This window comes from Equus asinus, chromosome 2 (genome assembly GCF_041296235.1).
Source record: "Equus asinus isolate D_3611 breed Donkey chromosome 2, EquAss-T2T_v2, whole genome shotgun sequence".
In the NCBI taxonomy this organism is placed as follows: domain Eukaryota; kingdom Metazoa; phylum Chordata; class Mammalia; order Perissodactyla; family Equidae; genus Equus; species Equus asinus.
In genome coordinates this window covers 82,976,923-82,995,890 of record NC_091791.1, presented here as the reverse complement: position 1 = coordinate 82,995,890, position 18,968 = coordinate 82,976,923, and the positions used below count along the sequence as shown (strand labels likewise).

The window sequence follows — 18,968 nt, the reverse complement described above, 5'->3', positions numbered from 1 at the left end:
GGTAACTGTTCTGCAGAAAACCAGAACAGGATATCAGAGGGCACCTGGGTAGTCAGCGAAGGCCTCTCTGGAGAGGTGACCTTAAGCTTAGACGGAAGAAGAAGGCAGCTCTGCAAGGTTGGGGCGGGGGTCAGCATTCCGGGAGGAGAGAACAGCTGGTTCAAGGCCTCCGGGCAGGAGAGAGCCTGGCGTGTGTGCGAAAGAACAAGAGTGAGCGGGGAGCAGGTGGGGAGCCTGTAGGACTTTCAATATATGTTCTGAACAGGAAGAGAAACCAACCAGTAGCGGGCTTTAAGAAGGGCAGGATGGGTCTGGTTTATAATTGTTAGATACCATTTTGATTGTTGTGTGGAGGAGATGTCTACAGAGGAGTCTGACATGGGGCAGGACGACTGGGTAGGAAGTGCACTCTGGGATCCCATCAAAGGAGAGGGAAAGGGCGCTGACAGTGTCCTCCACGGGGACCGTTGCTGCCACGAGGGGCTCCAACATGACACTTGGGAATGTCCCATGCTTTTTGTTTGTGGTTCACGAGGGAACCCCATCATTGATGCAGGCAGTGCCTTCCCCCTCATGCCATCCTTGCGAGCTCTTCTACCACAGAGCTTGACTAAATCCAGTGGAACACAGAGATGTTCTAATGGAAAGACCACAGGTCCTGAAGCCGGGACAACCAGGGTTTCGGCCCCATCTTAGCCACCTTCTAACTCAGTGGTCCAGGTCAAGTGGCTGAATTTCCCTGAGCCTCAGCTTCCTCATATGTAAAATCAGGATAATAATTGCCCCACAGTGCTATGTGTGAACTAACTTGTTTAAGCTCCCAGCACAGAGTTTGGCACGTTGTAGGCAATCAAAATGTCTTCATGGCAGTGTGGTAGTCATAGCAATAAAATAATACTCATTCATTCAACAAATATTTATGAAGTGCCTCTTATGTGCCAAGTACTGTTCTAGGTGCCTGAGATACATCAGTGCACAAAGTAAACCAAAGCCCCTGCCCTATGGAGCTGATGTTCTAGAAAAGAAGACACACAAAGGCGTAACCAGTTTTTTTTAAAAAAGTAAATACAGTTATACGCTGCATAATGTCATTTCCGTCAACGGTGGGACACATATAGGACAGCAGTCCCGTAAGATTGGTACCATACAGCCTAGGTGTGTAGGAGCCTGTACCATCTAAGTGTGTGTAAGTGCACTGTGATATCCACACAACAAAATCACCTAACAACACATTTCTCAGAAAAATATCCCTATCGTTAAGCAACGCATGACTGTAGTTTGTTAAAAGATGACAATTACTACGGGGAAAAAATGGAGCAGAGTGAAGAGGGTGGAGCGCTGGGCTGGAGGGAGGGGGAGCAGGGGGGTCAGACTGGGCTTCCTGGTAAAGGCGACATTGAGCAAAGACTTCGAGGAGGCGAGGAGTGAGCTGTGTGGATCTCTGGGGGACAAGCATTGAGGACCAAGGGCGCAGCCAGCGCGCAGCCCTGAGCAGGAGAGCACCCGGAGTGTCTGAGGACCAGCAAGGAGGCCACTGGGGCTGGAGGGGTTGGGAGTGGAAAGTAGAAGATGATATGGGGGTGGTGACCAGGTCCAGCTTGCCAAGGGCCTTGTAGGTCATTGTAAGGACTGAGGCTTTCACACTGAGAAGATGGGGGCCATTGGAAGGTTGTAAAGAGGGATAAGATCCAACTTACGTTTCAAATGGACCCCTCGAGCTGCAGAGTTGACATGAGGCTGTGGGGGCGAGGCCAAAAGGCAAGTTAAGAGGCTGCGGTGGTAATTCAGGGGAGGGGTGATGATGGCCAGACAGGGTGACCGTCACGGCAATGGTAGCAAAACTGACACAACAGCTTCATCCTAGTTATCAAACGTTGTCTTCAAAGATAGACCCAGTCATTGAGAACCCCTTAGTCATTTCTATCTTTAAATGATCTCACAGGGAAGAAACACTTCGCCAACAGCTTCCCTCCCTTAACCCGGAATGCACCACACAGTCATCCCTTGACTTTCTGGTCCTCAGTCCTCCCCACTACCCCTGTCCTACCCGCCACTGGCCGGGCCAGCTCCACACTCAGACCCTGGCTTCTTCCTGGCTTCTGACCTTTGGCTCCGTCTCCTGGCTTCTCCTCTTGGTGCTGTCTCTCAGCCCAGTGGCTCCAGGCACAGAACGTACAGTAAGGACCTTCCTATTTGACTTGGCCCGATGGTACCACCACTGGACACCATCCACGTGGGCACATCTCATCTGGCCTGGCCTGACAAGTGGGCAGCCCTGCTGACCAAAAACCAACAGACTGGGTTCAGAGGTGAGACTAGGAAGAAGGGAAGAGACTCACTCGCTAAAGAGAGAGGCAATAGAAGAGCGAGATGCTTGTCCCTATGGATTTCAAGATGGTGCGACTCTAGAATGATTGCTAGGACAATAATAAATATTGCCACTCTCTGAGTTTCCACCCTATGCCAGCACTGGGCAGGCATTTTGTATCCTCTGATCTCACAGCAATTGTAAGCATGGGGTGAGAAGTAATTGAGCTTCAGAGAGCTTTAGAAACACGTCCAGATAACGCATCTAGCGGTGCAGAGCAAGATTGCATCCCAGGGGTATCTCCGCACAGGCTGAATCATCTCCCTTACAGCACCTCCATCAAATGATTGCCCATGTAGCATGGACAGGTGGGAATATGTCAGAGAGTCTTTGCACCCCTTTCCAGAAGAGAACCTGGAAAGTAAGCTTGTCTCAGGCCTGGCCTGGACCATGGTCAGTCTCAAACCCTGTGTGTTCATTTGTCCTGGTTTCTGTATTTGTGTGTTAATAGGCTTTTGGGTCTTTTTCAGGCATATCTGTCTTTTCTGTTTCCCCCAGATTTTCAGCTCCTCAGTGGAAGGACTGAACCATGTAGTTCTCGTTTCCAGTTCCACAGCTCCCAGCTCTGTACCCAGGGAACATTCGATGAATGTTATTGACTGGCTGACTCAGGCCCTGTCTGCCCACATGAGCCATTTTGAGCAGCTTTGACTGAAATACGGACAGAGTCACTTAGAGCCAAATAAGCAGTCTGATCGACTCTCTTCTCCCTCCCCACCCCTGATCTCAAATGCCGCCTGGAGACGGCTGGTCCTCCTCTCCTGCTTGTCCTTTCCTTCCTGAAGGAGGACGAGAGGCCCAAGGCACCCCAGCTCCTCCCAGAAAGGCAGCCAGGGCTCTTTCCAGTGGAATTTGTCAGACGGATCCTGATTCTCCAACGTGAGCCGGCTCTAGGCTTCTGATTGTCGTTTTTCCAACCTTCCTGCCATCTTCATCTGACAAATATTCTGGAACACCTGCTCCTTGCCAGGCAGAAAGGGACAAACACAGCCTGTCTCTCTGTGTCCCTTCTCTGTCATTCTGGGAAGTGACGGGGGAGGAAGGTGATTCTTAAAATTAAAAAAAAAAGGAGGTCTGTGATTACCTAAGAATTTATTTACTTAGTCCATATACGAATACTTGAACAAAGTACAGACCTCATTAGTAAAATAAGTTGGATACAAAACAGGTCAGGGTACGTTCACCGGGTAAGACCTTCTAAATCCTGCAACCATACTTTTTAGGAATCAACAGTAAAAGAGAAGAGAAAATAAAATACGAATTTGCTCGTGAACACATTAACTATCTCTGTTACAAACTGATAATATTGGTTGGCTCTTGGAAGGGGAATGGTATCCGGGGGACAGGAGTGGGAGGGAGACATTTCACAATAAATTCTTTGGAATATTTTAAATCCTGATAATATGAATAGATTGCTTATTTGAGAAATAAAGAAATACCATTTTTTAAAAAGCAAAAACAGAGAAAGAAAAAAACAGAGAAGTGAAATAATCCATGCTCTAGACCATACCAACAAGCGATTCCCCTAAAAGAAATGCCACCCCAATGATAACCCCATCCTATTCAGATTTTGGTGCCATTTACAAATAACTTTTCTACAGGGATCCACTCTTTCGGAGTTGCTGTGCTCTCTTATCGTGCTCCATTAGGCACAGACGAGAATGAATGGATAGTTAATCTTAGAGGAAGGAAGAGTGGTGAGGAAGAGGTGAGAGAGTTGACCCCAAACTGTTGTTTGTGACTTCACAGAATTCAGCGAAAGCAGAGCAGGAGGTGGGAGCAAAGGGACAGAACCATTGCTCCTCCAGTTGGCTTTCCTCAAATCAACTTTGAACGGGCCCCATCCTTGACCTGGCCTGTTCAGTCATCCATTGCTTTGGGCCTTGGAATGGAAGGCAGCGAGAGAATTTAAAAACAAGGAAAGGAAGAAAAAAGAACAAGAGGAGAGGGAAGAGGAAGAAGTCAGGGGCCTACAGGAAAGATGGACGCTCAGCGGTGGGGGTCAGAAGTGCTAGGTTTCCCCTCGCCTAGCCTCCGTTCACCTGCCTGACCCACCTGGAATCAAAGGGCGCTTGTAAAAGTCTGCAGGCTCATTCCTTAACCTTTGAAGACCCTCTCCTGCAGCAGCAAAGGTCAAGTGCTATGGCTGGTTCCCAGGCTTCTCTGGAGGCTCACACACCCCCAGTTGTGGGCTTCTCTGAGGCAGCTCCGTCCACCCCTGGGTGAGAGAGTGTGACCTGTGGAGAGGGAAAAAAAGACCTCTGGGGGGGGGGGGGGGGCGGAATATCCCCCAGAAAGAAATTTTCTTCTTTCCTTCTTCCTGGAACTGCCAGCTTCAAGGTGGCGTCACTCATGAGCTGCTTTCCATTTACAGATAAAAAGAGAGGGGAGAGGGGAGAGAGGGAGAGAAACAAGCACAGATGTGAATTACTGGGTAATGCTGAGTGGCTCCCCTACTGAGACTGTTGCCATGGCAACACACTCTGGTTATGGACCACTTTGGGAGGGGGTGCAAAGAATCGCAGGGAAACAGCACGAAAAACAGCAGTGTGAGTTTGGGGCTGGGCTTTCCGTATTTCTGGAAGCATTCTTTGTACAGATGCATTTTTTACCCCTGCCCCCTGGCTCTACCCCTGCATATTCAGCAGTCGTGGAGCGGGTCCAAAACTCTCACACTTTCCAAAATGGAAGACACTTTCCCCATTTTCTTTTCCATACTTACATCTTTCCATCATTCAGAGTGCCCCTCTAAGCCGAAAGCAGGAGGCTGTAGGATGTTTTCTCCAAACATGCTTTATTATACTTGCATATTCAATATTGCTGTATTTAACTTTGCATCTATAATGTGGATCGACTAAATTCCCCGGGTCTATCACATTTATACTTTGGTGTGAGCCCTCTGAGCACTTTCCTTTGTTCTGTGCCTTCAGAACAAGGAGCTCTGTTTCCACACTGCCAAGAGCCTTGTCCAGTCTATGGGGGGCAGGGGTGGGAAGACGAGGGCAACCTCATTGTAGTCACAGATCTTAGACATGAAGAGGCCTAAATGAGAGCCTGGCCATCCAATCTACTCAGTGGCTGTCGGATTTCTTCTTGAATACTTCTAAGGATAGTTACCTCACTACTTCATGAGAAGGTATTCAATTACTCAGCAATTTCCTGCTGAAAAAAATGCTGCAAGTGCTGGTTATCGCATGGGTGGGACTGTTCTCTCGTGCCATCAGTTCATCATATATTGAACACCCAGCGAGCGCCAGGCGCCCTGCATTTCATTTACTTCTCACGTGAATCCCATTGAGGAGGGTACTATTATCCCCACTTTACAGATGAGAAAAAGTGAGGTTCAGAGGAGGACAAGCCTGAAGCCACTCACCGAGCAAGTGGTAGAGCCGAGATTAGACCCCATTGTGTCTGACTCCAAAAGCCACGCCATTCTTCTGCCCCTTGCTGCCTCCTAGAGTCATAATGATGATGAAGAAGCCAGTTTGAACCAGCCGGAGGGGGAAGGAGAGATAGAAGGAGCCTGCCTCTGTCTGCCAGCCTCTGACCTGCTCGCAGAGCTGCAGTTTACGTGGTGTGGGTTGGAGCTCAATGTCACTGAGCAAATTATTGCCTTGGCAATTACATACCTTCTCACCACCTCCCTCTTGCTAAACAGAGGAACAACGAGGATAGGCAAGAAGGAAGCATGGCAGGTGCCAGAGACCATTCACCCAGTCCTTAGTTTATGGTCCGACTTGAGAAGCTGGGCTTAGATAGATTATCCTTGAAGGTTATTGCCCTGTTACAGCAGATACTGGCATATACAACAGTAATAACCACTAACCACCATTTATTGGGTGTTTAGATACATCAGGCACTATCTTAGATGCTTTATAGTCATGACTTCATATAACTGGTCACAAAGTTAAAGTGATTTGCCCAAGGGCCCATAGCTGGTAATGGCAGGACTTCGACCAACTGTCTGGTTTCAAATCCATGCTTTTTTCAACACTACGCACTGACTCCCTGAGTCATTGATCCATTTGACAAGTATTTATTGCGTACCTACTATGGCAGGCACTGCTTTGGGTGCTAGAGATACATCCATAAAGATCCTGGACCTCGTGGCCGGTGAGGGCGAGTGCTATGGAAAAAATAAAAGAAATATAAACAAACAAACAAACACAGAAGACAGAGCAGGACAAGAGGGCCAAGGAGAGCTGGGGCTGGGCAGGTGGGTCTGGTGATGCAAGCAAGTTCAACAGAGGTCAGAGTGGGCCCACTGAGCAGGTGAGATCAGAGCTAGCACTCGGTGAGAGACTTAGCCAGTGCCCTGTCAAAGGGAGAGAGTTCCAGACAGAAGGAGTAGGGCAATGGCCCCACAGTGGGAGCCTGTCTGGCTTGTTGGAGGAATAGGAAGCAGGCTGCTATGGCTGGTGGTAGGAGACGAGGCTGGGAAGACAGTGGAGGCAGGTGTGATGATTTGGGCTATTCCTGGGTGGGCCAGAAGCCTCTACAGGGTTCTGAGCAGGTGTAGCACTACTGGCCTTATGTTTCCAAAGGATCGCTCTGGTTGGTGTGCTGAGGGTAGAGTGTAGGGGTCAAGGATGGAAGCAAGGACACCTATTGGAGGCCACTACCATAATTCAGGGTGAGATGGTGGTAGCTCAGGGTTACAGCCACAGAGCTGATGAGCAGTGGCCAGATTCTGGATATATTTTGAGGAAGTAAGTGGGATTTCCTGACAGTCCAGACATAGAGTATAAGAGAAAGAGAGAAGTCAAGGATGACTTCAAGGTTTGGGGCCTGAACCAGCTGAGATGGGAAGGCTGTGGGTGGAGCAGGTGTGGGTGGAAGGGGGGCTAGGGGGGTGAGAAGCTCAGTTTTAGACATGTTGAGGTTGAGATGTCTATTAGCTTTGCAGAGATGTCAAGAAGGCCTTTGGGTGTACTTTGAATGTGGGAAATATTTTAGAACATCTATAAATACATATAACTTTTAAGATTTCAGGTGTTAGCTTCACTCATCAGGGGAACAAAAACAGATACCCACTTCTTGTTTCCCTTAAGATGCCTCATGGGGTAAGTGCCACAGTAGTCAGTACAGTGGACATTCCTGACCTGAGTGAGCAGGGAGACAGGAGGGAAGTAACCCAGAAGCCTGAGAGGAACCTGGTCTAGGATTAGTAATTTTTGTTTCAGATAATCAGGAACTGACTGAATACATTCAAAGAAACTTTGTGCCTGAGAAATAAACTGAATTTGAAGTGAGTACTTTTCTGAACAGAGAATTCAAATCTCATGTATAGATCTGGAAATAAAAAGCCTGATTAACTTCACATTAGGTTAACAAAATTCTTGCGACCTAATCGTTAACTGGAAGTTAATCAGAGGGCCAAAAGGTGGAGTATTGGTAATTCTTCCCCTGAATTAAGAAGGAATGGGCAGCAGAGTGGTTCTTCTACCTGCTCCACACCAAATTTGTTTTAAAGTGTCACCAAATTTCTGGGCTCATCACTGCAAGTCTCAGCAGAAGGACAAGGCCATCATCGCATGGTCTTAACTCCCATTCAGAGAAGTCACCGCCTGCAGTGCATTTCCTATGTGAGCTTGAGCTGCTCCACGTGCCTTTGATATCTTCACTTTTTGATGTATGGAAATGCATCTCATCCATTCAGATCTTGGGAAGTCACCAGCCAGGGCTGTGAAGTTTCGAGTATAAAATAATCATGGAGACGTTGAGAAAAGTGGCACCCTCTCAATCTGAGCAAAGTTCAAAAAGTTCATATAAAATGCCAGGAATAGTGCTTCTTGGCAAGGCAGAGATGAGATGTCAATGCGACAGGCAAGACTCAAGCCTTATTGGAGAAAACTCAGTGCCTTGTCATGGAACCCACTGCAGACACCTTGACACTCTCATCTCTTTCTTCCTCTTGGGCCCTTGATTCTTTTCATGAAAGCTTTCATCATTATTGCCAACAGCATTTATGATTAAGTGCTGGAGTCTGTGTGCATTGAGATAAACAAAGACAGCCCAGGCCCTTGGGGCACTGGAAATCTTTTTTGGAGGAAGAATGGTAAGGAAACACTCCTATTACTTTGTCTTGGCCCTTTCACACACATCATCACAGTAGCTTCCCTGTACTGAAGAGTGACAGCCTTCATCACTGTGAGCCAGCTTAGAACATGGAAGTGGGTTTGCAGGCTCCTAAAGAACCAGGGGGCACTGCTGATGGAGGGTGATGAGTGTCAGACCACACACACACACACACACACACACACATAAACATAAAACCTTCCACTTGAATATCAAACGCCCACTGACATTACTACCATATTCAGAAACCAATGAAAACTGCTGCATTTGATAAGCATTACATATATACGCTTCCTATACTACAATGATAACTGTCTATCTGCATACCTGTTTCTTCAGCAGACTGAATCCCTTAAAGACAAGGATGTGACCTTTCGACTTTATATCCACAGCAGGAGGCCCTAAGCCTGCTGCGTAGCATGTTCACAATAAACATTAAGTGACTGAATGAGGAAACTGAGGCACACGTCTTGTCCTTGGGATCCTTATGAGACCCAAGTCTGGAAACAAGCTCAGAATTTCCATGTGCAGACTAGTGCCTTTGCCAGCGGGTGGACGGAAGCATGTGCTCCAAGTTCTACAGGATCCACAAAGAATTTTTTCTAAGCTCATTTGTAACAAGGGGCCAAGGAGCCGCGTGTCTTTTTCCCCTGGACCCAGATTTGCATGCCTCTGCCCAATGGATGCAGCACGTCCGCCATGGAGAGTGAGGCTCCCTCATCGTCTGTTTGGAACATCATAGCCCTGGCTGCTCCCCCCACGCTGCAGGAGAAATGTCAGCGAGGAGGGGAATGCTGCTGCCCTGGCAGACTGCATCCTACTCACTCTGCTCAGGGTCATGGTTTGAAATATCTCTAATTTTGTTTTCATAGCTTGTTAACCTTTTCCTTCCCAAAACAATGCCCGTGTTTGTTTTGGCTCCTCTTGAGCACTGAGGACGGGGCTGAGTTGGATGCACAAAAGCATTTTCCCCTTAATCTCATTACAAGGGCTCCTCAGTCTTGAATTCTTCCCAGGGCTCACTTGCTGTGAAGTGATTTCCTCTTGGAATCATTTTCTCTTTGTGAAGCTGGGAGAGCAAGTATGTTTGGTTTTGTAGGAGAACAGGGAGAGAAAGCAAAGACAAAGGGAAAGAAAGCAAAAGCGAGTGATCCAGGGATGTACTGGGGAGTTCTAACAGAGAATGGACCCAACCTAAAATTTCGGCAACTTCTAGCCGTGATAGCCAGACTCTAGTTTGAATGAGAATATGAGCTGAGCCCATTCTTCTTACTCTTGTTGTCTCTTATCACCTGAAGTTTATAAAATGTGTGACTAAAAGGGCCAGTGCTTTCATAGCTGGTATTTCCCATGTGTTTAGAGTATCTTATTTCATCCTTTTCTCTCCTTGAATGTCGTCCATCTGCCTCTCTGGCCACCCTGACTCGGTTCTCACAAGCATGTGACATTTCCACCATGTCACTTCTAAGCGTCCTGGACAAATTCACATTGAATTTTTATTCTCATGTTCTAATGTTTATCCTCAAATCTTGAAGAAATTTTAAATTCAACCAGTTTTTTGTTCGTTTTTGTATCCTTCTTCATGAAAATATTTCTTTTCTCTTTGAATCATTTCTGCAAATACAAAATTGAAGTGAAGGACAGAGGGGTCTGGAAAATGAATGTTGGAGCTGGAGAAACTAACAAATGACACCCACAAGAAACCAGTCTGCCGTGGCCTGAACCTTTCAAGTGAGCGAGGCACAGGGTGAAGCCGTGTCTTCCTACTGCAGGTGGTAGGAACGATTGTACATTGTGTCTAGATTGCACACACATAGCGTACAGAATGGACAAACGTGCCTTTGCCTTGTTCAGGCCCACGTTTACTTCCCATGTTAAACAGAGAAGTGACACAAAGTCCCCTCAAGAGGTGGCCTGGGCAGTGGTTAGAGCAGGTGCTCCCAGCAGCCCTTCTGGGGACCGAGCTCCAGTTCCTTCTCTTCTTAGCAAGTTACTTCCCCTTATCTAGAGGATGTCACTAAAAATACTACCTACCTCTCGGGGTACCAGATAGCATCCTTTCTTCTCCTCTTAAGCATTAATTTGGACATGAACTGAGAGAGAAGAAATATAAAACACAGTCCCTGCTCTTTAGTAGCTTAGAATCCAATAAACTTCACAATATAAAAGAAGAGGATACAGCAAATTCTTGACAGCATCTCCCATGTACTCGTACATTCTCTCTGCCTATCTCTTTATTATATTTTCATGTAAAAATGCGTGTGGGTGAGGGAAGGCTCTGGGAGGCTTCGAGTCCTGGTCCTCCAGCAGCTTATCAATCACCATTAATTTTGGAGGCTCACAGCCCCCGTGCCCGTTTGCTGAAGAGGAGTGACTCATCCTGACTCCAACAGCCGTGCTGATAGTTAATTGAATTCCAGAGCTAACGTTTCTTCCTACCTACAGCAATTCTTCACAGCTCAGAGCTCAAGATTGCTCTAAGCAAAGCTGCTGTGTTTACGAGAGAGAGAGAGGATGCTTTTTTCAAGTGATGGAAAAGTCATGTTTATATGTAAGATTCTGTTTCTCTTTGACTTTCAGGCTTAGAACTTATGCAAACTTGGTCCAGGAGAAAATGGGCCAGACAGTTATCATGGCTGAAGATTGTTATTAGTGTCTTCCTATGAGGCAGAGGGCAATGACAGACCAGCCTCTCTACACCCTCAACATAGAGGGTGTAATCATCAAGCAGCTGGCCCCTTTTTGAATAGTACTTTATCCTCCCAGCAATGACCAAGGGCAGTAGTTATTTGCTAACTGCCTGGCTGCTGTTGAGAAGGACAAAAATTAATGCATGCATAGAGAATTTTATTGAGCAAAGAGTTATTTCTAGAGTCCCTTCACAACATGTGTATGTTTCAAGAGGAACGTGACGATGCAAAGTGGGGAGGACGATTGTTTCTATTTGGAGCATCCAGTATCGGGAGATTGGGTGATTGTTCTGATGGAAGTCAGGCTGTCACGGATTAAGGAAGAGGCAGGTGGTGAATAGACGGAGGTAGCAGTAGATGATGTCTTCCAGTAGTTTAGCAAACTGTCTTAGAGATCATGTGCACACAAAAGCAAACGAACTTTGTGGGAGATTCCAAATTAGGCAGCGGGGTCTGGAAGAGAGACCCCGCCCAGGGTGGGAGCCTCTGCCCCCTCCAGATGGTTCTTCAGAAACGCCGTTTTACAGGCAGTGGTTTCTCACATTGGTCATTTACTCATTCTCTCTGGTTCCTGGTTGTTCACCCGAGGCAAAATGACAACGCAGGTAAACTCCTCCAGGTCACCCCCTCTTGAAGTCCTCTTTGTTTCCAGCTAGGCCCCGGGTCACAGGACACAGCCCGCCCAGGCCCATCGGTTCAGGACCCAGCCCAGGCTGAGAGCTCGCCACATCAGGCAGCAGAAAGAAGCTTTAGGCCAGGAGAACAAGTGGGCAGTGGGGAGGCCAGTGTGGAGGGCCAGTCCTCGGTCCAGCAGACGCCCAGAGCTGCAAGTCCTACACCCCTGCAGAAATGACTTAAGGGTCTCTCCCAGCTCTTAGTGCAGACAACTCCCTTTCTGACCATGGCCCTGAGGATCAGAGAAGGACAAATGTCTACACTGGCAGAAAGCTTAGTCATCTACATCTTCAACCTCTTTTTGTTACAGAAGTAAAATGTGACTCACGTGTTCATAGTAAAAACTCTGACTTGGATCCCTATCTTGACGTATTCTAAGCCCCCTCTCAAATTCCCCATAGGCCAGTAGTGTGCTGGGGATGGAGTGGGAGAGAGCTTGAGACAAGCTGACTTGGTTTGGCAACACTGGTCTTCTAGACACTTCTATCCAGTAGAATCCTTCCTTCTAATTTTCCAATAACTAGTTGCAGAAATTCATTCAAGAGATGCAGATTTCAGTCCTGGCTGATCAGCTAAAGTTCCTTTGGAAAGGTTCTTAACTCCGTTGGGTCTTGGTTTCTTCCCGTGAACAATCTGGAATAACACTGGTAATAATAACAATAATAATAATAATAATAGTAATAATATCTGACTTGCCGAACTGTCTGGATTACCACGAGGGTCTAATGACATAATGAAGATGAAATCACTGGAAAAGTATAAAGTCCTCAAAGTAGGTAGTGTTATTGATGATAATAATTTCACTGCATTTTCCTCCCTTAAAAACAAACAACCAAACTCTATTTGTATGACTTTCACAAAAAAGACTCTGTCTGACCTTTACACTCTGGGTCATTTACACCTCACACGCATTTACCACCTGCTGTACATAAAGAGACCACAGTTATCAGAAATTGGGGTTGAATCCTGACTCTGATATTCACCTTTGGTGGGACCTAGTCAAATGACTCCCCCCGCCCTGAGTTTCTGTTGTTCCCCTGTAACATGGATGTAATGATTCAGAGATGGAGGGGTTTTGCCTTGCAGAGGGTACGTGCTAAATTATTACAATAGCATCACAATCATCACATGAGAGTTTGATGTGCATGTAACGTGTGTTTGAACCTGCTCATGGGTTTCCTCGCTTGGCATTCTGTAATTTAAGCCTGTCTTGTCTTCCAACCCCTAGTCACGCCGGCCGTTTCCCACACTCTGCTCAAACCTACCAACCGGCTGCTTCTCTACATGCCCAGTGCTTCCTCTGTGACTTGGGTCACCTTCCTTCCACTGCCAGGAATGCCTTCCCTTTTCTACGCCTGCATTTCCAGCTCTTTGACCCTGTTGGACCCTGTTGGACTGGTCCATGGTGACCTCCCAAGGTCCAAACCCTGCCGAACGTCTGAGGCCTGTGTACCTGCTCCTCCTTGAGGATTTCCTTGAGCTTCTCAGCAAAGACGCCCCATCGCTCTCAGGGTTTCTGTGGCTCCTCTTCCGAATTTCTTTTACATTTCACTTCCTGCCTTATGTTTGGGATATTCACGGGCTTGTCTTCTCTTTACTCTAAACAGTGGCTGAATGAATGGACCAGTGTGTTGCCTTGGAGTCATTGATTTCTGTTTGTAGCTGCCTCCATGATTAGATTATATGGTCTTAACAGGCAGGGACCACATCTCATCCACGAATATAATTCAATTAACCAACACATTTGAGGATCCACTCTGACGTGGCCCTGGATAAGGTGCTTCAGGGGGTGGGGACAGAGTCTGTGAGGCACATCCTGTCCTGAAGCTCACAAGCTAGTTAGGAAGTCAAGACAAAAAACGCATGGAGAAAACAACCCAAATGTATGCAAATAGGGGAAAGGATGAAAAAGAAAATTATTGTATTCGTGAGATACATTACTCAGCAATAAAAATTGATGAGACTGATACAATCAGCATTGATGAGTCTCAGAAAAATTACGTTGAGCAAAAGAAACCAGACACAAAAGATCCTTTGCTTCCATTTGTATGCTGTTCTAGAAGAGGAAACACTAAGCTATGATGCTAGATGTCTGATCAGTGTTTGTCTGGGCTCTCTGAGTGGGTGGTGGAGTACTGATGGCGGCAAAGGGCGCACTGGAACCTTCTGAAGTGGTGGGATGTTTCATCCTCTTGGGGTGGTGGTTACGCGTAGAGGTGTCATCAAACTGTATACACTTTAATTCTATGAGTTTTGTTGTAGGTAGATTTAGCGCAATTAAGTTGGTTTAAAAATGAATAGAGAACTAAATAGTACTTTACAATGGAAATAACAGTTCAAAATAACAATGGGAGAAACATAGCAAGTCATCATTAATAGTAGAATTTAATTATATAGACAATAATTGCATTGAAGTTTCGGAGGAAGGCACCTTCCCTTCAGGCCATCGTGGTGTTTAATGCAGGGATTTGAGAAGAATCTCGAGGATGATAAAGGGAAGGAAGAGTGTGCAGCTGGTGGGACATCTTATGCTCCTTTTGTATTGACCACAGCCCTGGTCATAGACCTAGAACCCCAGAAAGCACTTCAATAATTTTCTAGTAGATACATTAGCCCAAAACAAAGAGTTCTTTCACCCTCTGTTCAGGAAGTGTAGACACACGCCAAGCCAGGGCCACGTACACACACAGGTTTGGGGGCACTTCACGTCTTTGCCGCTTTGCCCAAGCTGTTCCCTCTGCCTAAAATTCCCTCCCTCCCTCTTCTGTGCCTGGAGAAACCTGTTCATTCCTCCTCTTCCTTGGAGTCTTTAAGGACCTGCCCCTCCTGTCCCTCCAGGCAGGGTTGTCTCTCCCTGGGTCTGGCTCCCTTAGTGACTAATTCATCGGGCTTCCCTAATGCTTTCCTGTCCTCCTGTGCTTAGCAGTCTCCCATGCGTCTGTGAGCAGTTCCTAACTTGGGGCTTGCCAAGTAACCAGTAACTTTTCTAAATAGAGTCATTTTTTTAAAAATGTGTACAAAAGGCAACACTACACATTCAGGACTGGCTAAAGGCCAGCCTAGTTTCGTTTTCATTCCAACCTCTGCTACCTGGTGGGGTACTCAGTCCCTCCAACTGTCCACCTTTGCAGGGAGGCTGGATCCTGTGTGTTCCTGACCCTCAGCTGGCCAATGACTCACAGGAGCAGTTCTCTAGAAGATTCTCTGAGTGCCCAGCATCAAGAAGCCAGAGGCTGTGAACTGTGGGGCACGCCTGTCTGCGGTAGTAAATTGCAGGTGGTAAATTTCCATACAGTAAATGCTTCTGCTAAGGAGCCCTGGCTGCCTTGGGACGGGAGGCTGGAAGAGGGGTAATTGCTCACAGAATCAGAGGCTATCTAATGGTAGAAGAATCTAAAATAATCATCGAGTCCAACAGATGGGCCGACTGAGTTTACAAAGGTGAAACGATAGTCTTACTACAGGGACCTTAAAGAATGAACTGAGAAGCGAAAGAAATCTTTTTTGTCCTCCTCTAAACACAGAGGGTGGTGAGGGAAAAAATAAATCAATCAAAGTCACTGGAACAGAACCCATCAGTAAGGAAAGACATGCTATTTTCAGGTTTCTAAAAGGATATTAGTAACAGTCAGGGGGGAACAAACCCACATGAAAACGGCACTTGATAAAGGCCTTTTGAAAGCAGATAAAGGTGTGTTTTCCTGCCTTGTGGCCTTGAGCCTTTTCACTCTGCCTTGTCCAGCTGGGTTTGGAGATTGAGGTCTGGGAGGGTGATTGTGTATTTGTTCCAACTGATACTGGAGTTGTTTGCTTTGAACAATGTGACTTTGTTCCTTTGTTGGATGTGACCAGCAGCATGGCTGTTGCTTAGGGAAGGAACAAACGCATTAGGAACAAGCTGAAAGTAAAATGATGTTCTGTATGTTGTGTGTTGGTGCAACTGCTGTGGTGTGGCCACGGCAGCCTAGTGTGGCTCTCAAGGTGGGATTCAGCAGATGCTTCCAAGGATTTCCTTTCCAACACCACCCTGAGGCGTATGCACTGGCCCTGGGTTATTTCCAGGAAGGTGCTCAGAGCAATTTATCAGAAGCCAGAAAAGAGAGCCTCACAGTACTTAAAAATCATTTGCAATTTGCTTCCCCCAGAAGAGGGGATCCACTTGCTGCATTCTGAAGGGCAAGAGGCTTGCAAGCTGAGAGCCCCGGCTGGTGTGCGCCACAGCTATGGGAAGTGCACCTACTGTGTTCCAGGCACTGCACTCAACATTGCAAACACTGCCTCCGCATTACCTAGTTCAAACATCTGGGTAGCATCCTTGGCATCGTGGTACCAGCTTGAAATTGGCCATCATGGAAGTATTGACACCGTGGAAATTGGCAAACGCTATAAAAGCAGAAATGTCTTTTTGTTTGGTTGGTTTCTCCAGAGCTGGTTGTTCAACATTTACGAGCACGCCACTGGATAGCTAGTCTTCTTACCTCAGTTTACAGATGAGAAATGGAGGGCTTGAGTAACCTGTCAGAGGGGTCACACAGGTGTCAAACTCAAGTCATCCAAAGACAAAGGCTTCTGCTGAGAGATCCTGCAGTGTGCTTTTGGCTCCTAGGAGAACAATTAGACTGGGCAGGGCCCGAGGGGAGGGGTGGGAAAGGAATGTTGCCTTCTGAATTCACAGGAAGAGTTAGGGGAAGCGATTCCCTAGGACAGGTCACCTGTCACAGGTATGCGGGACTCAAACAACAAGAATTTGCTCAGAGACTTCCTGGCAGCCTGAGGAGCTACTGGAGGAAAGAGATAAAAGCGACCTTTCTGAAATAGGTCCTGGGAGGGGCCCAGGTGGGCCTGCTGGCTGCTCTGAGGCCAGTCCTGAGAGAGTTGGAGGTGGGGGAGGGGCAGGAAGCCCGCGGAATCCTGGAGACCAGACCCATGGAACCTGCTCTGAAGCACCCCCAGGAGCCGAGAGGCCATGGGAGAAGTGACGGTGGTCTGGCTCCAGCACACTACCCTCACTGCACTGCCCAGGGACCAGCCTTCCTGGCTTCTGGGTTTTTCCCTTTCCTCTTTGGGACAAGTAACCATGGGCACTCTAAGTACTTTAGCCATTCCTGAGGTCACCAAGCTCTCAGCAAGGAGCGGGGAGGTTAAGGTTTTCGTGTGTCTGGAGTACCTCCTCCACATGCCCAACACTCTGGTTTGCGCACCTCAGACCTCCGTGCTGGCTGGGGCAGGGCTGCGGGCGGCAGGGTGTCAGGAAACTGTACCATAGATGGTTGAAAGTCTGCACAGAGAGGACTCTGGGACCCGGACAACATGGGTGTGATCACCAACATGGACTTGTGACACTTGATGTGGGGAGGAGGGAGTGAAGTTGGGGGAGATGGGGGATGTTAGGAGAACATGCATGTCCTGGGGGAGGAAGGGGTGGGAAAGATTTGCAGGGACTCTTCAGCATCACTGATAGCTGATCCAGTGGGGAGAAGGAGCCACCTCTTTTGTCCCTTGCATCTCCTTCCTCCTGCTGCCGACAGGATCCCCGGTCTCTTCCTTTCCTGCTTGCTTGTGCTCAAAGACAGATAGCGGCTGCCGAAGCTGATTGGCAAGTTTGTATGACTTTTCTGCCATGGAGACCCCAAATCATCTCGGGGGCCTCCTTGGACATCCAGGGCATATGTGTGTGATATCTGCTTTCAACTCAGAACTGGGCTCTAGAAAACCCAGACTTGGGTCACAGAGAGAAATCGCTACATTTCCAATAAAGCCTGTGACAAATACAAAATGCTATAGAAACACTGTTTAGCACCATTTTGCCCTTCCTTGTGTAAATCAGAACAGCCACGGGTACCATTATAAATTGCCTCTCGTTGTGCATCAATAAACTTTACAAGATAATGGAGATGGAGTAGTGATGTTGTCGGAGGTTTTTTTCCCTTCCTTCTTAACTTTCTAAATCTTTCCTGGCTTTGTGGCATTGCTGCCTAGCACAGTAGTAAATGATGTATGAAATGAAGTATGGCTTCCCCCCAGCCAAGAAGTGGCTTTACCATCATTGCTCCAATATTTATTATTGGGAGTCGTGTTTGGGTTGGACACAGTCAGATAAGCCTGCCGAAGTTAAAAAAAAAAAATTAGACCAAGGAGGAAGGTGGGGAAGAAAGAGAAAAGCAAGAAAGACGTGTATAATAAGAAAACTAGACTGGGTCTATATTACCAAAATATTGGTTTGATCGTCTCTTCCCGAATGTTTTAGGATTGTCCAAACACAGAGAGGAGGCCTTCTCGACTGTTGTTCTGCCCCCTCCTCTGTAGGGCTCCCTCCTTCCACCTTGTTCTTTCGGCAGTCTCCTCAGATGGCTGTTTGCATCTGGGGCAAACACACGTAGACCCGGTTGTGTTCATTGTTTAGCAAAATAGCATGAAAATGTGTAACTATCTGTGAAGATACAGGAAAAATGCCATTTTTCCACAGGGCTTCCCCCATTAATGGTTCATCCACAGTGATTCCTGCCCTTTCAGTTCTTCTGATCTTCCTGCATTTGTTGCCCATGACCAAATAATTAGGCTCTTGTCATAGTTTGTCCATTCTCTGAGTATCTAGATATAAAATTTAGCTCATTTCTGTGTCAGCATATAATGTCGTCTCTTGTTCCCTAATTATTTCTGGAAGGACTTTTGGCTCCACAGTCCGAGTTCAATACCAGCTTTGCTTCTGACTAGTTGTGTAACCTGAAAAAATTTACTTCCCTTCCCTGTGCCTAGATTTCTTCTGTGCAAAAGCATATTGTAACATGTTATATATTTCAAAAGTTATTTTTTATATTACTGCAAATATGGGTGCCTCCCCCCTCCCAACCCCGTGCAGACTGTGAGTTTCATGAAGTCGAGAATCATTTTGCATATTTTTTATATCAGTTGTAGAATCAAGCCCAATGTTGGATGTTTGTTGATTGACAAGCAGTTTCTCCAGCTTGGAAATAGTGAAAATTATTTCCAAAACTCTCTTTTTTCCTGTCGGTTTGGGTTTTAGCCAGCACATTCTTATAAGCCAAACAATTACGAGAGTTACTAGAAGCAACACAAAATATGTTCCCAAGTTCAATAAGCAAAAGCAATAGATCTAAATGACAAGCTCCATGTACCAAGAGAAGCCACCCATTCAT

General features: G+C 46.9%; 1 long non-coding RNA gene across 3 annotated transcripts in view; it reads left to right on the top strand.

Annotated features, from left to right (window-relative positions):
* The window catches only part of LOC139041329 (uncharacterized), a 77,429-nt gene that overhangs the window by 12,671 nt on the left and 45,790 nt on the right, over window positions 1–18,968 (top strand). The window contains exon 3 of one of the 3 annotated variants that reach the window (XR_011496265.1): window positions 14,943–15,070. The exons of the other annotated variants lie outside the window; for them this stretch is intronic. This is a non-coding gene — a long non-coding RNA (uncharacterized lncRNA). Of the gene's footprint in view, window positions 1–14,942; window positions 15,071–18,968 lie in introns of those variants that run through there. 3 annotated transcript variants of the gene reach the window in all.